Source organism: Bufo bufo, chromosome 7, assembly GCF_905171765.1.
Source record: "Bufo bufo chromosome 7, aBufBuf1.1, whole genome shotgun sequence".
NCBI classification, from domain to species: Eukaryota; Metazoa; Chordata; class Amphibia; order Anura; family Bufonidae; genus Bufo; species Bufo bufo.
This window is the reverse complement of record NC_053395.1, coordinates 28,162,498-28,186,514: the sequence shown is the minus strand read 5'-3', so window position 1 is coordinate 28,186,514 and position 24,017 is coordinate 28,162,498. Positions and strand designations below refer to the sequence as shown.

General features: G+C 45.9%; 1 protein-coding gene across 2 annotated transcripts in view; it reads right to left on the bottom strand.

Annotated features, from left to right (window-relative positions):
- GLIS2 (GLIS family zinc finger 2) overlaps nucleotides 1–24,017 on the bottom strand; it is a 42,877-nt gene that overhangs the window by 17,966 nt on the left and 894 nt on the right. The window contains exon 3 of one of the 2 annotated variants that reach the window (XM_040441825.1): nucleotides 19,247–19,420. The gene's annotated coding sequence lies outside the window, so the exon portion shown is untranslated. Of the gene's footprint in view, nucleotides 1–16,110; nucleotides 16,739–19,246; nucleotides 19,421–24,017 lie in introns of those variants that run through there. The other variant, XM_040441824.1, reaches the window with a different exon arrangement.

Here is a 24,017-nt window from a genome sequence, read left to right as displayed (position 1 = left end):
CACATGTACACACATATACAACGCACATGTACACACATATACAACGCACATGTACACACATATACAACGCACATGTACACACATATACAACGCACATGTACACACATATACAACGCACATGTACACACATATACAACGCACATGTACACACATATACAACGCACATGTACACACATATACAACGCACATGTACACACATATACAACGCACATGTACACACATATACAACGCACATGTACACACATATACAACGCACATGTACACACATATACAACGCACATGTACACACACATACAACGCACATGTACACACACATGTACACACACACATACAACACACACATATACAATGCCCATGTATATACATACTGTACACATACATATACAATGCACATGTATATACATACTGTACACACATACATATACAATTAACGATATACCAGGTCAGAACGACAAATGAGTAAATGCCTGTCTGTCGGCTGATCGGATCTTTTATGCAGCAGGAGATGTGCTGCCGACAATATGGAAACTATATGAGGCCCAAACAATCGTATTAATGACCCGTGTTATCGATCGGCGCTCATTGGGCCACGCAAAAGAACCCTTAGCACAACCTTCTTGGCTTCAGATCTGAAAATATCCACAGATCTTTCAGTCCATCCTTCCACCCTGAGAAGACAACACCATTAATCATTTATGCCACATTAGATGCGTAAAAAAGTTGCACGTTAGGGCGCAACCGTATTTGCAACATGGTTTGCGAGTTTAGAGTTGAGAAAAGGGAGCGTGGCCTCCGGCGGCCCACAAAATTTGCTATTAATTTACTCCAGAAACTGGTATAAATTGAAGCTGAAATCTACACTCCTAGCTGGGGTAGTATTCAATATCTGGTGCACAGAAAGCAGGCAGATGCGCCAAATTTACTAAGAAGCCTGTATACCTGTGGCCCATCTTACTCCAGACTGGGGTAGGAAACACCATTCTGAATATGCCTTATTGTCATCCTAAGTATACGCTGCCAAGCCAGCTCCCTAGTCCTGCTCATTTTGGGGGTCATTTACACAGACCGACTTTTTACGCCGCCATTTGTTTCCCTCCTGCACTGCCTGAGGATTCGCCTAATTTATGATGAGGTGTGCACCTCTGGCAATTTGTGCACCTGGTGTAGTTTCTACTGCTCTTTTATGCCTGTTTTTAGGTATAAAAGATAGCAAATTTGCCCCGGCCCCAAGCTACTCTCAAGTGGCGAGGACCGTGTAAAAACGCCTGTCCAACAAAATATTTTTGCATGGTCATTTAAAAAGTTGCAAGAAGGGATCCGACAACTATTTAAACGCCAAAACTTGGTTGACAATGTTAGAAAAGTGAGGGTTTACGCTGCATTCACCTGTCTGCCCTCGTTTCTGCATTCTCCCCAGTGCATGTTCACCAGTCACGCCACTTCTGTGCCCTCTGACACTTTATTCTTCCCTGGTGGTTACACCTGTCAGTGCCCCTTAGTCCCGCGGCTGCCATCAGTTCTTCCTGTGCCCTTGGTCACAGCTGGCTGCTCTCTGTCACCTCGTGCGTCTCCCAGCGGAGCCCTGATCACAGAGTCTCATCCTGTTCTGTGTATGGGAATGTGCATTATACCGTATCTGTCCGGTCCATCCATGAATATACAGTATATGAACCTACAGGTAAGATCCAAAGTCCAGTCTTTGAAATAGGACGCCTTTTCTTCTCCTCATGATCCAGTCAATCCCAAACTCAGTCACTAGCGTCCAGGTCTGGGCTCCGCGGCGTCCGCCATTGTTTCCGAGGACACCAGCTGCTCCTTTATTCGTTAAAGGGGTTTGTCCAGGATTACAAAAAACATGGCTGCTTTTATTAAAATCAGTGTCACACCTGTCCAGGGGTTGTTTGAGGTACTGGCATCTCAGCCCCATGCTCATCAGTGAAGCAGCGCTGCAAATACCAGACACAGCCCATAGACAGGGGTGGCGCGGTTATCCGGGAATTAATACGGATGACCTATTCTCAGGATAGGTCATCAATATCAGATTGGCAGGGGTCCCAGGTGTCATATGTTACAGGAGGCCGGGTGCTCCATAAATACCACAGCCTCTTCCTAGGCCATGTGATTTCACCGTACATCAGTCACATGGTCTAGTTGCAGCTCAGCCCCATTCAATTCAATGGGGCTGAGCTGCAATACCAAGCACTGCCACTGTACAATGCACAGCGCTGTCCTTGGTAAGCGCCTGGGAGGCTGTTGCACTCACTAGGGCTCTGGTGAGGGCCGCATGCTTCCTGAAACAGCTGATCGTGGGGGTTCAGGGACTCAAGACTCCTTTAAGGACAACAGCTGTACATGTATGGTAAGAGTCTAATGTTAAGCAATAGATGCCAGGTTTCTGCTGCTTTAAACAGATACAAAGACTTAATGTCCATGTTTGGCGGTATCGCCGATCATTGACATTTAACACCTCCGATGCTGAGGTCAATTGTGACCATGGCATCTGAGCGGTGAAACCCTTTGGCCCCTTTCACACGGGCGAGTATTCCGCGCGGATGCGATGTGTGAGGTGAACGCATTGCACCCGCACTGAATACCGACCCATTCATTTCTATGGGGCTGTTCACATGAGCAGTGATTTTCACGCATCACTTGTACGTTGCGTGAAAATCGCAGCATGCTCTATATTCTGCGTTTTTCACGCAACACAGGCCCCACAGAAGTGAATGGGGTTGCGTGAAAATCACAAGCATCCGCAAGCAAGTGCGGATGCGGTGCGATTTTCACGCATGGTTGCTAGGTGACCGTCTATTCCCTGTATTATTTTCCCTTATAACATGGTTATAAAGGGAAAATAATAGCATTCTGAATACAGAATGCTTAGTAGGTGATCAATTGAGGGTTAAAAAAAAATAAAAAAATTAACTCACCTTCTCCTCTTGTTCGCGTAGCTCCCGGTCTCTTCTTTACTTCTTTAATGATGAACTACCGGCTAGGACCTGTGGTGACGTCAGATCACATGCTCCAATCACATGGTCCATCACCACGGTGATGAACCATGTGATTAGAGCATGTGATCTGACGTCACCAAAGGTCCTTTAGCCCACAGCTCATGATTTAAGAAGTAAAGAAGAGACCGGGAACTACGCGAACAAGAGGAGAAGGTGAGTTAATTTATTTTATTTTTTTTAACCCTCAATTGATCACCTACTAAGCATTCTGTATTCAGAATGCTATTATTTTCCCTTATAACCATGTTATAAGGGAAAATAATAACATCTACACAACACCTAACCCAAGCCCGAACTTCTGTGAAGAAGTTCGGGTTTGGGTACCAAACATGCGTGATTTTTCTCACACGAGTGCAAAACGCATTACAGTGTTTTGCACTCGCGCGGAAAAATCGCGGGTGTTCCCGCAACGCACCCGCACATTTTCCCGCAACGCCCGTGTGAAAGGGGCCTTTGAGTGCTGCTGAGATCGAGGGAGTTGTATGTTCGCTGTGGCAAGCCGAATCCCTCTGAAATGATCCAAAGCCCGCCACAGCTATGTTTCTATGGAGCCCTGCCTGTGGCAGATAGGAATATAGAAAATCTCCCATAGACTGCAATGGTAAGTTATTGCAGTCTATGGGAGAAGCGACCACATGATCACATGTAAAAGTCCCCTAGGGGGACTTAAAAAAAAGGTATAAAGTTTTTAAAAATATAAAAAACATATAAAAATTTTATTCACCTCCTTCTCCCCATATTAAAAATTAACAATAAAACGATAAAGATATAAAAATCCTAATCATCGCATCCTAAAAGTATCCTGTACGGTGAATGCCATAATGAAAAAAAAAAAAAAGGCTGAAAAAAATTGAATAAATTTGATCAAAATTTTATATGTACCCCCAAAATGGTATCAATAATAAAAAAAAAAGGGGCCCTCACACAGTATTTATGTCAGCAAACATGGCAAAGAAAACACAAGAAAAGCTATACAAATGTGGTATTGCTGTAATCGTACTGACCCTAAGAATCAAGGTAACAGGTCAGTTTTACCACATAGGGAACGCTGTAAAAACTAAAGCCATAAAACTATTGAAAAATTGCGTTTTTTTTGTCCAATCCCACGCGTTAGGACTTTTTTTTCTATCTTCCATTGTATGCAACATTAAATGGTGCAATTAGAAAGCATAACTTGTCCCGCAAAAAAAAAAAAAAGCCCTCATATGGCTATGTGAATGGAAAAATAAAAAAAGTTATACTCCGGAAGGGCGGAAGTAAAAAATGAAAAAAAACGGAAAATCGTTCAGTCCTAAAGGGGTTGTGAAAGAAGAGGGGGACGGACGGACCTATAAACGAAAGATTACTTACCTGTCTCATAGTGCTGTCTCCCAGGTCCTTCTCCTCCCTCTATGTCAACATCTGGTTGACATAAAGGGAACGGCTCCCCTTACATCAGGCATGCTCAACCTGCGGCCCTCCAGCTGTTGTAAAACTACAACTCCCACAATGCCCTGCTGTAGGCTGATAGCTGTAGGCTGTTCGGGCATGCTGGGAGTTGTAGTTTTGCAACAGCTGGAGGGCCGCAGGTTGAGCATGCCTGTCTTACATCATGACAAATGGTCACATGACGCAAGGGGATTTTGTCTCGACCCTGGCCAATGATTGGCTGCGGCGATGTCAAACCAGATGTTAACCTCGAGGGAGGACTATTCCAGGCCTGGAAGAGAAGGAGCGGGGAGCCGGCACCGGGAAGCAGGTAAGTCACGCTTCCTTTACAGGTCCTGCCACATCGGGGGGTTTGCCAACCCCCATACACATACACATTCTTGCACAACACGGGTGCCAGTAGTCAAAATCCCACAGAGGTTATATTGATGACATGTCTTAAGGATAGGTCATCGATATTTCATTCCTGGAAGACCCCCTTTAGGCCCAACATATATTTTACCTCTATCAGGAGCCTGTGGAGCCCTAGGCCTGCACACTTGGATTCTGTGCAGGTTTTTTCCGAGATGCCTTTTTCTTAACATCAACAACCCGGACGAGGGGATTAAGATGGCGTTAATATACCCCCCACTATAAACCACAGTTGTTACTGACTTAAGGCTAAATCCTCACAAGTTTAAGCATGTCCGCTCCATCCATTCAAGAATTTCCTCCTGTTTTCCCCCGGAGAACATCGGCCATAAGTGACCAGGTGAACGCCCTAACGCTCCTCCATCCCACAGGACGCATCCTACAGTCCGGCTTCTCCCTCCCGACATTTGCGTTTATACTCAGTGTCTATTGTAAGACCCTAGGAGTAGCACTACATGGCGGGCTGTTATACGATGCTGTATTCACGCTGTCACCCTAACGTCGCCTTCAGCGGTCTGTCATGTTGGTCAGCAGTCGCCATATACACATAGGATTGATGCTGATGGAGACCGTCATTTGATGGCTGGATCCGCCAGTCATGTAAAGGGCATGAGGGCTACTAAAGGCTGCATCACAAGTTCTGTCAGCTGGAACCCTAGAGGCTTCAAATCAAAGGACTCGTTCAGAGGGGAATAGTCAGTGCTGGGAGAAAACCAGAAGCCGATCTTATCTAACTGTGCCATTTCAGGCTGAGCAGTAGCTGACCGTAGTGCTCTTCTGTGGGATGACACAAAATCCCTGCCCATAACGATACTAAAGGTCCCTTTACACAGGATGATATTACAGCAGGTTGTCAGGAAAGAAGCGTTCCTTCCCGGCAATCTGCTGATCGCTAGCGGAGGCGACCGGTGCACTTACATGCAGCAATCTCCTCCACAGTATGGGGAGTAGTGATCGCGAATGCCATTGCTCTTCCCCATACTGACTCGTTGGTTGCCAACACAGGAGATCATATTTTCACGGCACAATAATTTCTGCGTACGCACAAACGATCGCATTACCCCGTGCCCGAGCGTTTTATCGGATAATTGGCGGTACATTTACACCACCCGACTATCTCTAACAAGCGTTACTATGAACGCTCGTTAGTGATAATCTGTGCAATTCTTGGCCCGCGTAAAGGGCCCTTAAAGGGGTTGTCCGGGTTGAGAGCTGAACCCGGACACAACCGCATCTTCTCTCTTTTACCACTCACCTGTATAGCGCAAGGCAAGGGCTGTTTGTTTGCCTTTCGACACTGCTAGGCGGAGGCTTCCGCCTAGCAGTGTTCCTGGTGATGTCACCGGCTCTAATGGATAGTCTTTAGCGCTGCCCTAGCCTGTAAAAACCCTAGCCCACCTACTAGTGCCGATGATGTCACCGGGCACACTGCTAGGCGGAAGCCTCTGTCTAGCTTACCCATAGAGAGCCCGGTACGTCACAGAATCTCATGAAAATTCATGGTGAATGAGTGCAGATGCGGTTGTGTCTGGGTTCAGCTCTGAACCCGGACAACCCCTGGCTCATGCACACGACCATGTGTTGCCCGTGATCGTATTGCGGCCCGTATACGGCGGGTCCGCAATACACGGGCACCGGCCGGGTGCATCCCGCATTGTGGACCTATTCACTTTAATGTGTCCGCAATCCAGGGGATGCGGAACAAAGGCACGGATCAGAACCCCACGGAAGCACTACGGAGTACTTACGTGGTGTTTCTGACCATGCTTCCGCACCGCAAAAAAGTAGCGCATGCACTATTTTATTGCGGTGAGGACCGTCAGATGCAGAACGCGGACCCCCTTCAAGTGAATGGGTCCGCGATCAGCATGCGGCTGCTCCACGGTCTGTGCCCATGCATTGCGGACCGGAGCCCTTACGTTCGTGGGCATGAGCCCTAACTCTAGATGCACGTATATATAAGCTGGAGAGTTTTGGGCCCTTTAAGCTGAGAATCTGAAAATATTTTATCTAAATTTTGAGTTTCTGAAAATGGAAATTAACTTTCCTGCCCTTTGCAATTATTGCACATCTGTAATAATTGAACTCCAGAATATTGCTTATAACATTCATCAGCTAAATCTCAGCTTCTGCAAACCCGTCTGTATATACAGTCCAGTAATTGTATACTAGATGGATGTAGGACATAACAAAAAAAGGCAGCTCTGAAAACGTAATCTCTTGCCCCCCTGCTTAACAGAGCAGGTGTCACCAAAGGGGACACGACAGAGAGTAGATCTGACACATGTGGACAGGGGCTGAGCTGCAGTACCCAGGCACGGCCACTACAGAGAAGATGGAGCTGTCTGCCTCTTCTTTGTTCTCTGTGTTAGTTCCTGCATCGGCGGATACCACGGACAGATGCTTGGTGTCGGACTACCACCGATCTGATACAGATGACCTATTCTGAGGGTAGTTTATCAATATCTGTAAGTTTGGAAAACTCCTATAAGAGCCACCAACAAAATGTCATTTCTATGGCCTGCTTTAGTTTAGTTGGCCCCTGATAAATGCCTTAAAGGAATTATCCCATAAATAATGTAATTATTTTTTTTTAAAATAATACATAACCTAGTAGTACATGATGGCCTCTAACAAAGAACCAGCCCTGCATCGCACATGAATCCAGAGATCTCCCCATTCATTGCTCTGCTAGATTTATTTTAAGTTGTCAGCTTAGGAGCGTGTCCTTTCTGCCGCAGCTGGTGGCAGTTGAAGGATGGAACTGAGCATGTGCGTCCTCAGTGAGCTGGGAAGAGAATTTAGAAAAAAGAGCAAACAGCAGGTGGCGCTATACAGATACATTTTATTGAATTGCTCAGTGGCTATACTAGATTTTTTTAATGACATGCAATTGCAAAAGTATTCAGATCCAGGTCCTGGTTTGAAAACTGTAGAACATTTTTCGTAGGACAACCCCTTTAATTTAAAGGGGGATTCCAGGGGTTCGATATTGATGACCTATCCTCAGGATAAGTCAATATCAGATCGGCGTGGTTCGGACTGCTGGCACCCTGTGAAGAGGCTTTGGTGCTGTGGTGAGTGCCACGCACTGTTCTTTGTCACATGGCCAAGGCATATCCCATTCCCCTTGAAGTGAATAGGCCTGAGCTGCAATACCAAGCAGAGCCGCTATACAATGTACGGCGCAGTGCATGGTACGCTGTGAGGAGGCTGTGGCTCCGGGGAGTGCTGCGGTCTCCTTCTTACAGCTGATGGCGGGCAGTCCTGGGAGTCAGACAGTTGCAGCAAAAAGGACACGCCCCCTTAACTGCCAGCCTGATATAAATCTAGCAAAGCAACTGGAGCAATGAATGGGGAGATCTCTGGATCCATGTGAGGTGCAGGGCTGGTTCTACCTTTTTATTAGAAAGAGATTGTCACGTCCTATATGATGTCTGATTTTTATTTTTTACATTAATCATGGGAGAACCCGTGTGCCGTGTAAACGCCGCTCAGCTCATCGAGCCCGCACCGCCGTACATCAAGTGATGGATGTGCAGTCTGTGCTCATGTCATTCCCTGCTCCACCTCGGTGACAGATGACAGCGGGCAGGTAATAGACATATCACCGACGATGATTTGTGTTCATGTGTATATGGTTGTTAGCTTGTCTGACAGGTATGAACAGGGCACAAGCTGATGGCCGGCGCGTCATGTAGAGAAGCCAAGCGGCTCAGATAAGGAGCGGCAGACAGGGCTCCAACAAGATAATGAATTTATATCGGCTGCGTAACATGAATTATATCTAACTTCATCCGTAAACACAGTCGCAGCCTAGCCGAAACAGTCGCAGCCTAGCCGAAACTCCCTTTTTGTCATTTTCAGGGCAAAAAAAAACGGAAAATATGCGGCGCCAGATGTACCCTGCAGACGCTTGTCTCCCCATTCTTGCCCGATCTCAGCGTGTATATTTACGGGGGAGATAGAGGTCACCCTAACTTCTCTATGGTAACGGGAAATCATTAGGGTTCCGAATTAGCTCAATCCTTTACGTAAATTGTAAATGCGGAAGCCATCATCAAGCAGATTAGCCGCTGGATCTTATTACGACATCTTTTCATTATAATATGGCTTCTGGGAATATCCAGGAAACACGGCTTAACTAACACATACAGTAGATAGCCCAAGCTTTTTAATATGCATGTGTCCATGACTGGGGCTGAAGTGGTTAAAAATTAAAGGGGTTATCCAAGTCCTATAATCCCCCCTTCCCCCCCCCCCCCATATGCCCAGGCCCCTCACAGAGGTTGTACTTACCCCTCTCCCCGGCACCAGTGTCGCTTCTGATGATTGCACGGCCGCCACTGCATCTCCCAGTCGCGCATATGAAAACATCCGGCGTCGTGTGAAGGTGTCGCCATCAGAAGCGACGCAGGTGCCGGGAAGCAAGGCAATTACAACCTCTGTGAGGGGCCCGGGCATATGGGCGGGCATTATAGGCATTGGATAACCCCTTTAAGGAGACAGAAGAAATCCTGAAGTGCTGGAGCTGCATTTATCAGGCACAGAGCTCCAAATCAATGGCAGAGAATACAATTCTAGCTTCCTGCAGCCACCACTAGGGGGAGCCTAGGAGCATACTGTTTATACATTGAACTCAATAATGACACAGTGTGCAGTGAGCTCCCCCTAGAGGTGGCTGTCAGACTGCTATTCATTTGGAACTAAGCTCTACCAGCAATAAAGGTATATTTATTAATTAATAAATTAGCAAATCATTTTAAACCAATTTGGAATTTTAAAAATTGTCAGGAAAGGGTGGACATGTACTTGAAACCTGGGATAGTGGGTAAAATGACATAAGGGCTGAAGAGGTTCAGTTTCCAAAGTGGGGGTGGTGAAGAAACCTTCTGGGGGCTCATTTTGACTGTAACAGAACAAATGAATAAGGACTTGTAAATGGACCAAATGCTGTTGCTAGAAAATAGCATTGCAGACGGGTGCAGTGCTTGGGCCTAGTTGCAAAAATTTAGATTTTTGTGTATTGAGACTATATAAAGAATTATTTCATATGCACTAGGGCTCATTCACACGACTACATGAATGGGTCCGCATCCGTTTCGCAGTTTTGCTGAACGGGTGCGGACCCACTCATTCCAATAGGGCCGCAAAAGATGCGGACAGCATGCCGTAGTTCCGTTCCACAGCCCCACATAACAGATAGAATATTTCCTATTCTTGTCACTAATAGGAATTTCTATAATAGTGCCGGCCATGTGCAGACCGTAAAACACTACGGCCGTCTGAATGAGCCCTTATTATGAGGTAAGGCAAGGGGCCACCTCTGGACATAAACAGGGCCCCAAACACTGAGGTGCATACAAGGCCCGGCCTAAGGGAAGCTTGTAGCACAGCAAAGCACCAGGTCCTCCCATATCTAATGCCCAAACACAAGGCCTCACTCAGCTCTAGATACAAGAGCACCTCACAGAGAGCCCCAGGATACACTGTGCCTCACGCACACAGCTCCGGGTCACACAGAACCTCGCTTTGTAATACAAAGGGGCACTCACGTCTATCGAGCTGGTACCAGGGCCACAAAGCAAGGGTATGCAGGGTCCGACGCTGCAACAATCAGAGCACACAGGGCCCCGTGCAGTCCAATCCCACACACAGGATTTTACACACACCCACGTCTTATATACATGGCCTCATTCATCTCTGAAGACACGCTATGTCCGCTGGCAGCATTCCCAAAACCTTTAGGGTTCGGCTACACGAAGATTTTGGCCGTGATATGTGTAGCCAAACCCTTAATGACACCCCAAAGGGCCAAAACTAGGCAGGAGCTGGGTGCAATTACTTTTAAAGAAAGGAAGGGGGATATTACATAGGATAGTGCCTTGGAGATCACTGACCTCTATGGGATACACAGGATCCATGCCCATGGGACTGCCTGGAGAAAGATCTCAGCACATAGAAAATATACATCATCTCCAGATTATGACCCTTTCCTTTAGGGTCCATTCACACGTCCGTTTTTTCTTTCCTGATCTGTTCCGTTTTTTCTGTCTGTGCTGTCCGTTTCCGTTGTTCCGTTCCGCATGTCCGTTTAAATATAAAACATGTCCTATTCTTTTCCTGAAAAATCGGATCCTGGTACAATACAAAGTCAATGGATCCGCAAAAAACGGATGACATACGGATGTCATTCCGTATGTCATCCGTTTTATACGGAATCCGTTGAATTTTTTATTTTTTATTTTTTTTAAAGAAATCCAAACAACTTTATTTGCTTATTGAAATTTATACATGTTTCCGTTTTTTGCGGATCCGCAAAAAACGGATGACATACGGAAACATTTTCAGGAACAACGGATCCGCAAAAAACGGACAGAAAATCGGATTATAGAAAAATACTGACGTGTGAATGTAGCCTTAAAGGGGTTGTCCAAGATTTTGACATTGATGGCCTATACTCTGAATAGGTCATGTATAGCATGACAACCCTCAGCCTCACCGATCGGCTCCGTCCATTGTGTAGCTGGTTACCATTCACTTCAATGGGAGCCGTTACCAGCTACGTCCACGGCTGTGTAGATCTGGCGCCGGAGCTAATATTAAACAGCTGATGGGTGGGGTCCATGATGTCAGACCTGGGGACAAGGCCTCAATATCAAAGTCCTGGACAACCCCTTTGAGTGTAAATTTGCGGGGAAACACATATGCTGTGGATTTTGCATCCAAATTTTGCAGGTGCACAATCCGCAGCGTACTACAGCAGCAGCAGAAGGAAAAAAACACGCGGAATCCACGCCGCATGTCAATTTATGTTGCAGATTTTTACCCTTTGCAATGCATAGGCTGAAACCTGCAAGAATTCACACGTCAGTGATTCACGGAGAGAGCAGATACCCATTCATTTTAATGTGTGTATTCACACATCCGTGTTTTTGCACAGAGGCATGCTCTATTTTGTCAGTGTTCACGGATCCATCACGCTCGTTATAGTGTATGGATCTGTGAAAAACACGGATGCAACACAGATGCCATCCGTGTTCCATCCACCATTAGGAGGAGATGCGATAAAAATTCATTTTGAGCTGTACAGTGTCTGTGAAACACAGGGAGAGCAAAAAAAAAACGGACACACGGACCAGCATGGATCCTTCACAGACATCTTCACGGATAAATCACTGACCGTCTTATCACGGATTTCATCACGGACGTGGACGTGCGAATGAGGCCAAATCCATGATGCACCCACAAGTAGAATCGGATGCACACCCGTGGAAAATTCCCCTTGGAATTTTTTTTATCAGATCGGATTTTTGTTATTCCGTGGATTTCTGAAACTGAAAAGGCCTGAGACGATGAGATCTGCACGAGGCAAATATCCATTAATTTCATGAATAGTTCAATTTATGCGCTTTCCAACCAGTGATTTGTGCAGGTAAGTGTGCAGGTATGTACCTTCTCAACCCTCTCTAATAAAGTCAAGGCAGGGACATTCACATTCCTGCTAAGGCCTTTTTCACATATCGCACTTGTTGATGCCATGGTTAGCGGAAGGCGACGCTACGACACCAGAAAGCGGCGGTAAAATCAAGATCTCAGTGTTTCCCTATGAACAAAAAAAAGTTGAAAGTGACCTTCCGGCTACAGATTTTTTTTTTGACACGGTAGTGTTATTGGCAGAGGTCACGGGGTGGCTTACAACCTATTTTTTCCCCCATAGAGAAATAGGATTGTCGCAGTCTTAGATAATATAGCTGTCGGCTGAGCGCTTGTAATCCCCGTGTACATGCACGCTCAGTTTGGCCAAGTATGCATGAAGAGGTAAGAACTCCGCTGGTGGCAGCTTATATTCCTGAAAGGATTGGGCAGTTGAAATGCAAGTACCCGATCCTTATCTCTAGAGATGAGCGAATTTCCAGTTATGAAATTCGTTCACGCTTCGTTTACTGGTAAAAGGTGAATTGCGTTATGGATTCCGTTACCACGGACCATAACGCAATTCTATGACGGAATGCCTTTAGAGGCATTCCGTTTTTCATTCCGTCATAATGAAAGTCTATGGGCTGCATAACGGATCCGTCCCATTTCCATTATGCAAGGGGAGTCCTCTCCTGCATAACGGAAACGGGACGAATCCGTTATGCAGCGGAACGGAATAACGGAAATGAGACGGATCCGTTAAGATGCAGCCCATAGACTTTTATTATGACGGAATGAATAACGGAATGCCGTCATAGAAATGCGTTATGGTTCGTGGTAACGGAATCCATAACGCAATTCACCTTTTACCAGTAAACGAAGCGTGAACGAATTTCTAAATATGAAATTCGCTCATCTCTAGTTATCTCCAATACAGAGCACAGGGTTGGCCGGCCCTGCTAAAATCGGCAAGGTCAGCCGACATCGATCTAATGTGTACGGCTAGCTTTACAATCAGTACAGTGCCAATATGTATGGATCCATTGATTTTACTGTGTTTATTCTCAAATACCTGTTTCTCCACTGACCAAGGGTCGGTACAAAAACAACAGGCACTACTCTGGCCTGTGCTGCAGACAATAAAATGCCCATAGGAGTCTATGGATCTGTGAAAAAGTACACAAATGCTATACTGATGTCAAACGGACACGGACATGTGAATAAGGCCTAATACACAGACCTCTCCTCCTCCTAATACACAGACATCAGGACACGGACCTCTCCTCCTCCTAATACACAGACATCAGGACACGGACCTCTCCTCCTCCTAATACACAGACATCAGGACACGGACCTCTCCTCCTCCTAATACACAGACATCGGGACACGGACCTCTCCTCCTCCTCCTCCTAATACACAGACATCAGGACACGGACCTCTCCTCCTCCTAATACACAGACATCAGGACACGGACCTCTCCTCCTCCTAATACACAGACATCGGGACACGGACCTCTCCTCCTCCTCCTCCTAATACACAGACATCAGGACACGGACCTCTCCTCCTCCTAATACACAGACATCAGGACACGGACCTCTCCTCCTCCTAATACACAGACATCGGGACACGGACCTCTCCTCCTCCTAATACACAGACATCAGGACACGGACCTCTCCTCTTCCTAATACACAGACATCAGGACACGGACCTCTCCTCCTCCTAATACACAGACATCAGGACACGGACCTCTCCTCCTCCTAATACACAGACATCAGGACACGGACCTCTCCTCCTCCTAATACACAGACATCAGGACACGGACCTCTCCTCCTCCTCCTCCTAATACACAGACATCAGGACACGGACCTCTCCTCCTCCTAATACACAGACATCAGGACACGGACCTCTCCTCCTCCTCCTAATACACAGACATCAGGACACGGACCTCTCCTAATACACAGACATCAGGACACGGACCTCTCCTCCTCCTAATACACAGACATCAGGACATGGACCTCTCCTCCTCCTCCTAATACACAGACATCAGGACACGGACCTCTCCTCCTCCTCCTAATACACAGACATCAGGACACGGACCTCTCCTCCTCCTCCTAATACACAGACATCAGGACACGGACCTCTCCTCCTCCTCCTAATACACAGACATCAGGACACGGACCTCTCCTCCTCCTAATACACAGACATCAGGACACGGACCTCTCCTCCTCCTCCTAATACACAGACATCAGGACACGGACCTCTCCTCCTCCTAATACACAGAAATCAGGACACGGACCTCTCCTCCTCCTAATACACAGACATCAGGACACGGACCTCTCCTCCTCCTAATACACAGACATCAGGACACGGACCTCTCCTCCTCCTAATACACAGACATCAGGACACGGACCTCTCCTCCTCCTAATACACAGAAATCAGGACACGGACCTCTCCTCCTCCTAATACACAGACATCAGGACATGGACCTCTCCTCCTAATACACAGACATCAGGACACGGACCTCTCCTCCTCCTCCTAATACACAGACATCAGGACACGGACCTCTCCTCCTCCTAATACACAGACATCAGGACACGGACCTCTCCTCCTCCTAATACACAGACATCAGGACACGGACCTCTCCTCCTCCTAATACACAGACATCAGGACACGGACCTCTCCTCCTCCTAATACACAGACATCACCCCTCCTCCTCCTCTTAATACATTCACATTTCAGGGCAGATTCCTCTCCTACCATAATACTTTCTAACCCATCACGGTTCACAGACAGTCTTGGCTGATGACAGAGGGGTAATACATTAGATTCTGGGGATATTATAAGTAGTTTAGTGGCATCGGTACAAGGCTTTCGATATCATTGGCTCCTGTAAACCAACCGTATATATTCGCTGCCAGAATCCACGCTCCTAATACAAAGACCTCTCATTTCCATAATTATGTCTGACACATGTGCATTAATTTATAGCCACACATCAGAGATACGCCTGGCCTTGAAATTCTCTACTGCCGCCTCTTATATCCTACAGGGGAAACGGTCACCGATAAATAATCTCATGAATATCTCCCTTCTAGCAACCCACAGACCAGGGAGTCAATAATGGCCCAGGCTGAAGCAGTCCAGAGACCCAAAAACCTACACCCTTATCAGGGGAGCGTTCTGGTGCATTTTGCAAACGTTTGGTCGAAAAAAAATTAAAATTTGCATTGCCCAACGTGGGAAATTCTTAGCCCATATATGTAGAAGGGGGTCTGAAATATTTATTTTCATGCGGATCATGGGTAGGCGCAGATACTCATTGCGCTGTATCTTACCGATCTCGTCGGATGCTTTTTAAATATTACATGAATTAGGCTACGGTACATGTTACTTCGTGCCACCAATTATCCTTGGGCCCTTAGATAATCTATAGTGACGGACAGCTTCCTTTCAGTGACATATGACAGGCTAGGAACCTGGCAGTAACACCGTCACACTTCCCACTGGCGGGGTACGTATAGAAAATCCCCCCGGACTCCCCTCCCCCAGTATAATGATGTGACAGTCTGCCCTCCCCCCTTAGTATTGTGATGTGACAGGTACCCCCTATACACTAGCTGCCCAGCATATTATACGCCGTACTCAACCAAGCACTAATATAGCGACACTTTTTAGAACAGTCCCATAAACATGAAGCACCTGGGGGGGGGGGGGATACATTGTAATCTATATGTAACCTATACAATGTATCAGCCTTTGATACAGATACATTGCCAATTATCGGCTTCAGATCTCCCGTCGGTCACCCCCCCCCCCTTCCCTCCAATTGCCCCCCCATTCTCACCTTTTGCAGGTTGCAATATCTGTAGGATAAAAGGAATCCCGTCTTCTTTGGTGCCAAGATCAATAAAAAAAAAAAAGAAGGAAAATCTAATAAAAATTTCAAAAAATAAAAAAATCCTTCCCTCGTCTGATATATTTTTGAATTTCCGGATTTATGTGCTATAGATTTTTCTTCCCCAACCGAAAAAAAAAGGAAAAAAGAAAAAAGAAAAAAAAAAAACACAACACAGTCTGGAATTGTGGATCCCTGTCTGGAGGAGGCTTCTTGAGTCTTCTCTCTCTAGATCCAGTAGAGATGCATCGATCACCCTTTAGATGGATCCAGGAGTCATAATGTAGCCGAGTTGGGGATGTCAGTTCGGGTGGTTGAAAATGAAGAGAGGGGTCTTTCTTTCTTTTTTTTTTCTCCCTATTATCTGGCACCGAACCTCCCTAGATCTTTAAGATAAAGGGTGTTCTTGACTCATCAGGAAAGGCTAGGATATGGGGGAGCATATTATATTCCCCAATTTTTAGAGGGTGAGAATTGGGGGGACAAGGGGGAGGGGGGGTCCTGGGTTAAGGAAAGCAAGGGAGAAGAGGCTGCAAAGTGAGAGGTGGCAAGCTGATGGGAGGAAGGAAGGAAGGAGAGAGAGAGTGAGAGGGAGAGAGGGAGGGAGACAGACAGAGGGAGGGAGGGGTGGGAATGTGCAGGGTGATTTATCGCAGCCCTGCAGAACTGTCTGAGAATGACCCTCCAACATGAGTTCTACTCCAGGGCTGCGGCTTGTACGCATGTGCGGCCCAGCCAGACAGGGGCTGCAGGGGAGAGGAGGGGGCATCGCCATATAACCCCTCGCCTCCCTTCCCAGCTCTCTCCCTCCTAGTCTCTGCCCATAGGAGGGGGAAAGGCGCCTGCTGCAGAGCCCTCTCTCCCAGTACACAGGGGAAAGGAGTGGCTTTCAATAATATAAGGGATCTCTCAGAGCCAGGTTCTCACCCCTACACAAATACCACACATACACAACTCCACCCCTACGCGCATACAGCACATATAAGACACTACCTTACACACACACACAACCTACATATCGGCCTTCGTCTCCGCGCCCGCAGCCTCCATGACACATACTCTTATGTGGTCAGCTCTGTGTTCCACATTCATGAAGTTTAATTTGGTTCTAGAAGAACCGAGGCCCTAATTCCTAGCATGGCTTGTGTTACGATTGTGGTCCTGGGGGGGGGGGGGGGGCACCTATTTTTTCTTTATAAGCCCGCCAAGCATCATAGATTGGTCATATCTGGTCTCAGTGGAAGGACATAGGAAGGTTTGTATGGATGCGATCCACGAAGAACAGATATGACCAGTCGATCCGGCAGGGGCGGATTGGCCAGAGATCTTACAGGGAAAGTTCCCGTGGGCCGATGCCACACAGCCGGCCAGTGGAAGTTTTTGGGGATGTATTTTGTGACGGCCTGTGGTATTTGGCTCTGTTGGGGTGGTGTAATGTGCCGCAAAATGGTATTGTTGGCCCTGCCTTCCATCAATTTGGACCCGACTACAAAACGGGGCCACTTTTAGTATTTTTTCCAGGGCCACTTTAAGTTCCCAGTCCGCCCCTTGGCATCATCGGTAGGTGTATAAAGTGCGCAACTATTTTTGCAACCACCACCCAGCGGTACCCAGTGCCAATATACATCTAAGATGATAAAATAAACATGTCCCAAAAAATTCAGGGTGGTCTTTTCAAAAAGTTGATTCAAAAGAAAACTTAAAGGGGGTGTGTCCCCCTCACACATTGGTGGCAGATCGCTAGGATATGCCACCAATGTCAGACAGAGGTGGGACCCGGACCTATCTCTAGAACTGGGCCCACAAAGTGAACGAGTGTGCAATGCACATATGTGATCGCCCTCCATTCAATTTTATGGAAGTTCCTAAAATAGCAGCTATTTCCAGCAGTCCCATAGAAGTGAATGGAGTGGTGGCAGCACTTGCGCAGTGAGATCTCTAATTAAGTTTTGAAAATAGCGAAGTCAAGCCAGTGCTCGGCTATTTTAAGAACTCCCATAGAATTGAATGGAGGGCAGCCGCGCATGCGCAGTGCGCTCTCGTTCACTTTGGGGGCTCTGTTCTAGGCCTCTTGGACCCGCACCTATCTGTCATTGGATATGCCACCAATGTGTCATATGTGTTGGATATGCCACCCCTTTAAAGACATCCTTTGCATATTATCCCTGTTGTTTCACCGGTAAATATAGACAAAACGGTTATTAGGTGGAATCTTTTTTTTAAACACTCTCCTGCATCTAGAAATTGATGTTATATACTTCTTATGGCGCCCTTTCTGTTTTCTCTGATAATATCCACCTAATGCGTCCAGTGCTCGTGGTCACACATGCTCAGTAGCACGGCCAGAATCCTCTTGCACACGGGCAGTGGAGTGATTCCTGCTATTGTGCAGCCGATAAGAATCAGGGCAACTTTTTCTCACCGGCACTGGACACATTAGTGGGACTTTTTGAGATAGAATTAAAGTAACAGCAGGGGGCGCCATAACAAGTCTGTAACAGCAATATATAGATACATAACATTTTTAAAATATTATTCCAATTAAAAATGTGTTCTGTTTTGCCTGATCTAACAAAGGAAAATTATATTTCATCCTGGGACTACTCCTTTAAGAATATAACCCATTTGCTAAAAATTTTGGAGGGTTTAAAGGGAACCTGTCACCAAGATTTTGTGTATAGAGCTGAGGACATGGGTTCCTAGATGGCCGCTAGCACATCCGCAATATCCAGTCCCCATAGCTCTGTGTGCTTTTATTGTGTAAAAAAAACAGATTTGGTACATATGCAAATTAACCTGAGATGAGTCCTGTACGTGAGATGAGTCAGGGACAGGACTCATCTCTGGTTAATTTGCATATGTATCAAATCAGGTTTTTTTACACAATAAAAGCACACAGAGCTATGGGGACTGGGTATTGCGGATGTGCTAGCGGCCATCTAGCAACCCATGTCCTCAGCTCTATACACAAAATCCCGGTGACAGGTTCCCTTTAAGGGGGTTTTCTAGGCCACCGAAAATAGCTCTAAGGTACCATTAAATCCTAGCACTTACTAATATACTTCTTCCAGAGATTTTCACTTACATGACATCAATGCCCACTTGAAGCACTTCTTGCACTCCTTCTGGTGACAGCATGACAACATTCACATGACCATCGCGCACTCCTTGATCGGCGCATCAGTATAAAGCAACTGCATTATGCATGCCCCAATCAATTTCATTAGTGTTCAGCAGAAGCTCCTGTCCTCATCATGCTCTGGAATAATTAGAGGTAAACAGAGAGGTGATTACAAATACCATCATTTATAGGATAGCAAAAATCTGACTAATGGGACTTCTCTAGGACCAATTCTTCAAGGATGGAGGTATTTAAAGGGGTTGTCTGGTCAATAAAAATATAGAAAAAAGGCTCAGAATACTGTATAAAAAAAAACAAACAAAAAATTCCGATCCCGTTCTTAGTCCCTCACTAGCCTCTGCTTCCTGCTGCTTCTTGACACACAGGAAATTAGCACTCAGCCAATCACTGAATGAGGTGGGTCGTGGCTGCAGCCTGTGATTGGCTGAGCAGTCATTTCCTGTGTGTCAAGAGGCACCAGGAAGTGTCAATATGGGAATGGTAGGGGATAGAGGTATGTTTGTTTTTGTTTTGTTTTTTATTTCAGGACAACCCCTTTCTACAGGCCCAAAGCCTGAGGCTGCACTACTGAGGAATTCTAATGGCAGCATATCCTGCTCTGCTTTCCATCAGGTACAGTGTTTTCATAGACACCCAGTATGAATTCAGATCAACTACCCACCTACCTGGGTTGAACAGTGGTAGTTATGGGGCCATTCATGATTTTGGTATTTGAATCCCTGCACGCGCTTCATGACAACTGCACCTGACAGAAATCAGGAACAGCATGTTGTCACTCTATTTAGGCTTTGGCCCTGAGACTTTCAATGACGACATCTCAACACAGAAAATATTAAGGGCCATTTCCCATTTTCTTAGGTTTATTTTTGGATGTCATAAAAAAAAAATCAAACCCATAAAATATCAGAAAATTAGTCAAAACAACACTGAGTAATTTGTCCATTGTTTGTTGTGTGTGCCCTCCTGCTACTTTAACATGTTTCCTTAAAGAAGCACTCCAGGATTTTGTTTCTTGCCTACATAGTGCAGGACAGGCCATTATTAAAGAAAAAGGCTCATGTGTATACCTGTTTTATTTGAAGTGCCAGTTGTGTGTTGTCAGCCATATTGATCCTTCTTCCCCTCAGATATGGTTTTCCTAATGAATCGTACATTTCATATCATGCCTGGCTTTGTAGAGACAGAGGGGGTGGATTCTCACCACACTGCACTTTTCCATGTAAGGGCAGCCATGACAGATCAGTGACACAAAACTGCTGTCCCCTCACACTGCAGGGTCTCCATGTTCTTCTTGATCCTCTCAGCTCTTACATGCAGGAGACCAGTGTGAAACTACATCTTATAGAACTACACTGGAGAGTCAGCACACACAGATGGTACAGGCAGGCAACGTGAGCCAGGAGGTTTATATAACTGCAGTCAAAGGGGTTGCCGGGGCTTTTTAATATTGACTGACATTGATCGGCACCCCCGCTGATCAGCTGTACGGGTAGACGGCGTGCACAATGCACAAATGCTGTCTCCCTTCTGTCTTCCTGCTCACTACTGTTATGTCTATCCTCGTACAGCTGATCGGTGGGGGTACTGGGTGTCGGACCCCCGCCAATCTGAAATTGATGACCTATTCTGAGGATAGGTCATCAATATGAAAAAGCCTGGCCCACTTCTTTAATCCTTGTATACACTTACCTACTATATATACAGTATCTGTACTCCTGGTCCTTTACATAGGGGAGGCATTATATCTTCAACAGAATACATGAACATACAGAGGAACATGGAACGTGTGGAAGGATCTGAGCTTCCAGGAGGGATTTGATTCATGAAGTCACAGGAAGTCAACCACAAGAAGAGACCGAGTTACTATTTACACATTAAAGTGTACCTGAGTTTTAAAAAAAAGTTTGCATAATGGCTGTGCTTTATTCTACAATCATAACTGTGAAAGAACAGCTATATTTGGGCTTCCCTAAAGTTTTTTTTCAGCCATGTTTCAGCTGCACAGCTGGATGCATTTCACTCAGAAGCAGGGGGTATATTTCTTCTGTGAAATCTGCCAGCACTGTACTGCTGTGATATCCTTTCCTTTACTTCCCACTATATTTGTTTTCAGCTCTGGAGCTCACCGAACAGATAAGGGCTAATGCACACAAATGTATTTTTTGTCCGCATCTGATACGCAATTTTTGCGGATTGGATGCGGACCCATTCACTTCAATGGGGCTGCAAAAGATACGAATAGCACACCGTGTGTGCTGTCTGCATCCGTATGTCCGTTCCCTGCCATCCGCAAAAATACAGAACATGTCCTATTCTTGTCCGCATTACGGACAAGGATAGGACTGTTCTACTATGAGCTGGACGCTGCGGACTGCAAAACAGGCTACGGTCATGAGCATGAGCCCTAAGGAGGGGGAAATCACACTTACAGACACACAGGACACTCTTATGAATTCAGAAGCAGTGTAGAAGCAGTCCTTTATCAGGCTCAGGATCTCAGCTAGCTCTGACGCCCCCACTTCCTCTCAGCCGTCTTCTGAGTCTCTGTTACCAGGGACGGATCTTGCCTGAGAGCAGACAGTGGACTGCAACATAGATGGAAGTGAGACCCCTAGTGGCCACCACTTTACAGCTTTTTTTGAGGTGGATGCAGGCAGATTTTTAAAATGAAGTGATTTAGAAATTTACTAGTTACACCATTCTCAATTAAATGAAATTATATTTTGTGAACTTAAAGTGACTCTAAGTTCTCGGCTGGTGGTCACACTTGAGGTTGAATAGTAATGAAAAGGTTTAAAACATATGGATGCAACAAATTACACTGCTAAAATACTGGTGTGCAGTATAGGTAAAATAAAATTAAAAAGCGGAGTGCTTCTTTAAATCAATACCCTCTATAAAATATTTGAATGGAAAAAAAAAAGTCTATAACAAAATAATGACCCCACGTAGACTGCTGAGAAAAATCAAGAAAAACTCATCAAATAAAGAAAGATGAAATGCCCACCCTACCGCCCAGACCTCGACATCTACACTATCTAATCTGTACCTTAATGGTAAGAAGGGAAAAGTGGTGCACGCAGACCACACATACACCAACAACACGTACAAATACACACTTATCACAGACACACAAGGTAAAAATGTGCAAATAACACACAGGTGCTGGGTCTAAATAGTCCTGGTATGCTAAATGAATCAGTCAGCCCTGCCATATTGTGCCGGGGAGAGCAAAAAAAATGAACATCGTTACCCATTATGTAGCATGCACCGCCGTGAAAATACTGTGGCCATCTTTACATCTGAACCTGCTGGTACCAGGTATCTCAGATTCATTGGGGCCGTTCAGGATTTAGCATCTAGTACCGCTGTCCCGGGAGGGTCCCTTCTTCCAGAAAAGTCTTCTCAGCCAGTGAGGCACCCACTGGGAATTGGGAAACTGCACCACTGTTGTCTCCTCTGCCTCAGAGGAGACATATTCATTGCTACCAGCAGGTGGCGCTCTCATTTAGTGATGCTGCCTCCTGTTCGCACACACAGACAAGTGGGAGGAGCCTGGAGGAGGGGAGTATCCTGCATGGCGGGTGGAGGCCTCTGGTTTGCACTTAGGTGGATCAGATGGCGGCCTTGTATCTAGGTAATTCTGTATGGAGACATGTCCGTCACTTCTAGGGGCATGCTGCTCCCCTGTATACGGGGAACATGTGGCAGACACTTTGTAGATCCTGTTACTTGACTGTGGTATTCTTTAAAGGGCTTATCCTAACAAGCTCAATCTAACAAAGCTGGAACCAGCCCTGTACCTCACATGGATCTCCGCATTCATTGCTCCAGTTGCTCTGCAGATACCTTTATCAGGGGGTGTGTTCCTTCTGCTGCAGCTCTCCCCCTATCACAGCTCAGGGGGCACGCCCTTTTTGCTGCAGCTGCCTCCTTGTCTGCTGCTGCTCTTATTCTGTAGCTGTCACAGTTTCTAACAGTAGATATGGTTGGTGGTAGGTGAAGGATGAAACTGAGCATGTGTGACCACCTCAGTAGGTGGACATTCACATTACTATACAGATTAAACACCAGGGGAGGACAAGAGAATATGTCACAACTGGAGCACTTTTGTGACAGAAAATAAATTACAAAAGTATCTAGGTCTTCCTGCTGAATTAGACTGAAATAACATTTAAGTGGCACATCCCCTTAAGGGCGCATTCACGCGACCGTACTGTTTTGCGGTCTGCAAATTGCCAGGGCCAGGTTCCTGCATAGTCGTCTCACCTGCCCATGTCAATCAAGAAGAGGAAGGGGCTGCTAGAGGAGGAGCAAGGGTGCACAAGGTGGCTTGGGCCCTCCCCCTGTGCACTTAACTGCTCATTTGCATATGGATACAAATTACTTATCAGCAGAATGAAGCAACAGATTGCAAAGTAAAAGGTATCATGGCACTCGGCTGAGTTAACCCTACAAGGCATTGTGCCTGCATTAACTGTTCATTTTATGGCAACAGATCCCTTTAATTTTTAATTTATTTATTTTTTAATTCAGCAAATCTGCAGAGATCCACAAACAAAGGGGCACGAAAGGGTGCTGTAGCTCTATTCCATGACCAATATTATTTTCAGTATATATATATGATATTATTATATTTTATTAGTATATTATTATGTTATTGTAATTAGATGTTATATATTTGGTGGTATAATGGACTAAGGTGTCCATACAG